This window comes from Pteronotus mesoamericanus, unplaced genomic scaffold (genome assembly GCF_021234165.1).
Source record: "Pteronotus mesoamericanus isolate MK-2021 breed Mesoamerican mustached bat unplaced genomic scaffold, CSHL_Meso_final contig_163, whole genome shotgun sequence".
In the NCBI taxonomy this organism is placed as follows: domain Eukaryota; kingdom Metazoa; phylum Chordata; class Mammalia; order Chiroptera; family Mormoopidae; genus Pteronotus; species Pteronotus mesoamericanus.
Genome location: NW_026555064.1, coordinates 581,814 through 587,747, shown reverse-complemented (window position 1 = coordinate 587,747; position 5,934 = coordinate 581,814).

The following is a 5,934-nucleotide window of genomic DNA, read 5'->3' as shown; positions in this document are numbered from 1 at the left end:
AATAATTTAGTCTCTAGGTTATAAGATATTTATGATTGGGACTAATTAAAAGGAAATAACAGAATACAGATATGAATACTATCTCCTTTGGGACTTCATGTTTTCATGTTGGAGGGAGAAGTTAAGCCCATCTTGGTTTGTACAGGAAGAATCACATCATTTTAAATGGATTCATGATGTTATTTTTGTTGTTGTTACTTCAGAGTTTATTAAAGGCATAAAAACAGAAATGGGGCTCAATGGAAGTCAGTGGGGTAGACAATGAGACTTTCCTATTGACAACTTACTACAGTTCTCACAGTCTTCTACCCTTTCCTCTTACACAGCCAAAGCCATACCTATCTTTACAGAACTAAGTTGGTTAATTTCCCACCTCTGCCCATTTTTCTATCTTATAACTGTCTCATACTTCTTCCATGTCTACATATTTTCATACATGACATTCTATAGGGTCTTCCAACCCTGTGTTTCAAACTTGTTGACATATGTTTTAAGACTCCACCTGAATGCCAACACAACAGTGATTGTTTTCTGAATTCTTTTATCATTATTTATCATTTATTCTTCTATATTCCCATATGTTTTATAAATATCTATAGCATAGTACTAAATATATTATTGTTTTTTTGACTTAGAATTTATCTCTTTACATTTAACCTTTGAGATCATTCCTGGTGTTTACACAGTACCTTAAGCATGGGTAGGTATACAACAAATGCATTTTAAATATAGCATGGATACTAAAAATGTTTGGTGAATTTATATTTGAGAAATTTGAAAGTGTTATTAAAACATCTTTGCATTGTCTCAGTAATACATTTACAAAAATAAATGTATTAATTTAATTATAAAAGTGAATAGTGATTAAAAAACAACTAACTTGAGATATGTACAAAATATATTATTTTAACAAATAATTAGAGAGTTTTACAGCATGGAAAGAACTTTAAACAAAAGAAAGATGAGATAAACACTCTGATTTTGATTAGTTCATAGCCTAGTTAGGAAACTAAGAAATAATTTCACTATAGTTTAATCATGTATGTCTTTTTAAAGTGAAATAAGAATAAAGCCTCTTTTTAATTCCTGGAAGGGTTAGGAAGGCACTCCTTGTCCACAAGGCAATGAACACTTCACTCTGGCCACGACAGATGCATAGGTGTTCAACCTTAAGAGAATGAAAAGAGAACTGGCTTCCTGAACAAGTTGTATAAATGTTATTTTTTTTAAATTATATTTTATTGATTAGACTATTACAGTTGTCCTGATTCTTCCTCCTTTGCCCCCCTCCACCCAGCACCCACCACTCCCTCAGGCAGTCCCCCCACCATTGTTCACGTCCATGGGTCATACATATAAATTCTTTGCCTACTCTATTTCCTATACTGTACTTTACATCCCCTTAACTATTCTGCAACTACCTATTTGTATTTCTTAGAACCCTCACCTCCCCATCTGGCACCTTCCGGTAACTAACTTCTTTTCTCTCACTTTTAAGAGTCTCTCTTTACCTTTAACCTTTGGCCGTTTAATAATGATGTGTCTTGGAGTGGGCCTCTTTACATACATCATAAATGGAACTCTCTTTGCTTCCTGGACTTGCATGTCTATTTCCTTTACCAAATTAGGGAAATTTTCTTTCACTTTTTGTTCAGATAGATTTCCAATTTCTTGCTCTTTCTCTTCTCTTTCTGGCACCCCTATGAGGCAAGTGTAGAACCTCCTGAAGTTGTCCCAGAGGCTGTTTATACTATCCTCATTTTTTTAGATTCTTTTTTCTTCATGTTGTTCTGTGTGGTGGTTTTTTGGTTCCTTATGTTCCAAAGCATTGATTTGATTCTCAGCTTCATCCATTCTACTGTTGTGTTCCTGTAAATTGTTATTTATTTCAATTAGTGTATCCTTCATCTCTTACTGGGTCCTTTTTATGCTGCTAAGGTCCTCGCTAAGTTCCTCGAGCATCCTTACAACCAGTGTTTTTTGAACTCTGCATCTGATAGATTGTTTATCTCCATTTCATTTAGCTCATTTTCTGGAGATTTTATCTGTTCTTTTATTTAGGCCACATTTCTTTGTCTCCTTGTTTTGGCAGCCTCCCTGTGTTTGTTTCTATGTATTAGATAGAGCTGCTTTGACTCTGTGTCTTGGTATTGTGGCTTAATGTAGTAGGTGTCCTGTAGGGTCCATGGCACAGCCTCCCCTATCACCCAAGATAAGTACTAGAGGTTTGCCCTACATGTGGGCTGAGTACACCCTCCTCTTGTAGTTGAGACTTGGTTGCTGTTGGCAGATCCATGGGAGGGGTTTACCCAGGCCAGTCAGCTGCAAGGACTGGCTGTGACCACTGACCACCAACCTCTGCCCTCCGTGGAGGATCTGCTGTGCAGGGCAGGGTGGTGGTGCTCTGATGTGGTCTGTAGCTGTGCACTAGGTATGTTGGCTTTGGAGTTTCCCAGGTGGTGCAGGCCAAGGTCAGCCCCAACCTGTGTTTTGTCTGGGGCACCCTGCCTGAGCTGTAAAGCAATCTGAGATGGCTGCTACTTGTGCTGGGCTTGGAGATTCCCAGGTGAAGCCAAGCATTGACTCTAATCTGGCTGCTGCCAAGGCTCATTGAAGTTAGCTGTTGCTTGTTTGATGGGATTTAGGCACCAAGACCAGCCATACTTATGCAAAACAGGTTGGGTGGGCCAGTAGGTTGGGTGGAGTATAGAGCCTCTAAGGATCTCCAAGGTGGATCAGACAGTGTTAGCCAGGTTGGTGGATTCTCAGATATGGCACCAGCCTACCAGTCTATGGGGGAAGGGCTCAGTAAAGGGACAATGGCCTCTGCTTGCCCCAATGCCAGACTCTTCAGCCTTTCCCTGTATACCACTGGTGCCCTTCAAGCTGCCACTCTAGTGCTGGAGCTCAGAGGAAGCGACTCTGAGTAGGTGAGTCCATGAGTGGGTTCTCCAAGAGGAACTGCTGAGGGCTCCAGCAGCCTCCTCCAACAACTCAATCCCCACTAGTTTTTGCAGCCAGAAGTTGTAAGGACTTATCTTCCTGGCACTGGAAGCCTGGGATGGGGGGCCTGGTGTGGGTCTGAGACTCGTTACTCCAAGATATCCCTCCCAAATTTTTATCTATGGGTGCAGGACCAGCCTGCTCACTATCCACGCCCCTCCTGCCACTCTGGATGGATGTGGTTTCTTCAATTCCATAGTTGTCAGACTTCCATTCAGCTTGATTTCTGACATTCCTGAGTGATTGTTGTCCTATATTTAATTTGTAATTTTGATGTGGTTGTGCAAAGAGGTGAGCCATGTCTGTCTAAGTCACCATCTTGACCGGAAGCCCCTCAATGTTATTTTATATAAAGGGGAAGAATAGTGCAAAAACATGGTGTGTTTAGAGATGAGCGAGTGTAAGTCTGTGTGGTTAGGCAGAAAGTGACAAAGGCTAGCACTGGAGAGGCAGGCTGCAGGAACAGTCCATGTGCCATGCTTAGCATGAGGGGAAGGAACAGAGAAGTGAAACTCTGGAGTGCAGATACTGAGTGTGAACTTCATTCTAGACACCTTCTGTGTGATGGAGTCATCTTCTGTGAGATGTAGAGAGCTGGATAGCATAGGGGTGAACAGGGTATGTATGCTCTGAAATTGCAGCTGAACACAGGCTTCCATTGACAACTTCCTTTCTGCCAAATATTAAAGTCACTCCTCAAGGTCAAAGGTTAGTTCTGAATAGCTAAAAAAAATGAGTTATACAAAACATTGAGAAGAATAAAAATTTTAATAGAAACAAATAATATTCCATGTCAGGATAACAGCAAATAATGCATAGATGCACACTCTGGGATTGGTGATTTGCCTATTTAAAGTGTAGAAGTTTAATTTGACTGCCAATAGACTGTTCCTTCCATCTGTGGACATTATTTTCCAAATGTCAGGGAGAATTTTCTCTCTGCTTTATAGCAGTTTTGCACCAGACAAAAACGGATGTATTTGTCTATATCTTAGAAGACGCCATCTGTATTTGTCAAACTTCCTGAACATTGCCGGAATCTGGGCTGTGTGCCTTGCTTAGATTTCTCCTGGTGACTTACTATCAATGACCACATGTGAAGGACAAAGCCTCCTCAGGGTTGAGGGGGTATGAGGTGAGGACACATGACACAGTTCATGTGTTAAATTCTCAGTTTATCACAGACAGATGACCCGGCTTGTGGACCACACAAGTCCCCTTCCTTTGTCCTGCTACCTTTTTAGTGCTTTTTGGAAATTCTACCAGATGGTGAGAGGAGGAATTTAAAAAAAAGAAAAGAAAATAGAAAAAGAAATGCTTAAAGTTTTTGGCTATGGGGTTTCTAAGAAAATCTGATTTTAACTTTGGTACATAAGTGGAAAGACATAATAGCTCTACATATGTGTCAATTCTTATCACAATAGGCTATTTTTCTTAAATTTCTGTAACCGAAGGTTGGCTTTAAGTCAGACATGGCTTTGTGAAGGTTGTGAAATGGAAAGGGAAGGGATGGCAAGGCAGAGGAAAGTGTGGAGCAAAGATCCATTGCACATTCTGAACTAAGCTCCCCGTTGACTACTGATGCAAAGCTCCACTAGGCAACGAGTAGGCGCTCTGCTCTATACCACGGTGACCCTTGGCCGAGGAGGGCCCTCAACTGTTCTTACCAGCATCACATGAATGACACAAATGTCTATTCAGAGATGACCCAGATTCCAAGGAAATGCGTGAGCTTGTAGAACAGGTTCAATGTCCTTGGCTGGTGGGAATGACAGAATTTTAGGAATAGAGGAAATTTCTTCTGTGGACGAGTAAACGAGAACCTCGAGAAGGCAAATCCCTGGGTCACAGTCATCCAGGCGCTTCTGTTAGAACCGAGCCCTGAGCCCGCCCCCCAGCTGCCTCCCTGAGCTGTTGGTGAATTTCCTCATGTTAAAATCCCAGGTGTCAAAATGACGTCAATACCCGTGATACGTCACGATGAGAATGCCACTTCACCTCTGTTCTTCCTCCCCCAAACCCATAACCCTAGTCTAATTTTTTTAAAAAGAAAAGGACAAATGCCCATTTGGGGATGTTCTACAAACTACCTGACCAGCACTCTTTAAGGCAGTCAGAACAAGGTCACCAAAACCACACAAAATCTAAAAACCGTAACTGCCAAGCGGAGCCTAAGGAGACATGACGAGTAAACGTATGTGGTGTCCGGGATGGGCTGCCCAGAGAGAAAAAGGCTGCCGGATAAAAATCAAGGAAATCTGAATAAAGTAGAGACGCTAGTTAATAATTTCCCAAAACAGAGGAGCCCTTCAGCAGCTCCGAGTCCCCCGCCCAGGGAATCAAGAAGGCTTCTCTGCAGCCATCTTACTAGCTAAGTCAGGAAAAGCAACTCGCTAAAAAAAGCAAATTTAGCCTCCAGCAAGGCACCTCTGCACCATTATGCTATCCTTATTATTTTTATGTTCTCACAAAAATTTTACAAAGCCTCTACATTTCATACATAAGAAGACGGAGGCTTTCAGATTCTTGTTCAGGCCCCGTTAACTGTTAAGCGAAACAGCTGAGATGTAAACCTAGGTCATTTGAATCCCAAAGCCTGCGTTCTTTTTGGTCCCACTTTACAGGCTGCTACCAATTCAGTTTTATCCTTTGGGAGTAGGGGAGGAAAACCTACATCCTATGGCTACTTTGTAAATGGAAAATGTAGGCAACTATAATGACATCAGAATGAAACCTGTAAGAATATTATTCTGATCTAATGTGGAGATTCTCATGGGCATCAATAATTATCACAGAATTTTCTATTCAAATGTTCCTTTCAGGAATATATCATGATGGAAAAGACTAACTTATATCAATCATTCATTTTTATTGCAACATTAACAGGAACTGTTTTACTAGCTTATTATTTCCCTTTGTGGCTTTGGAAGC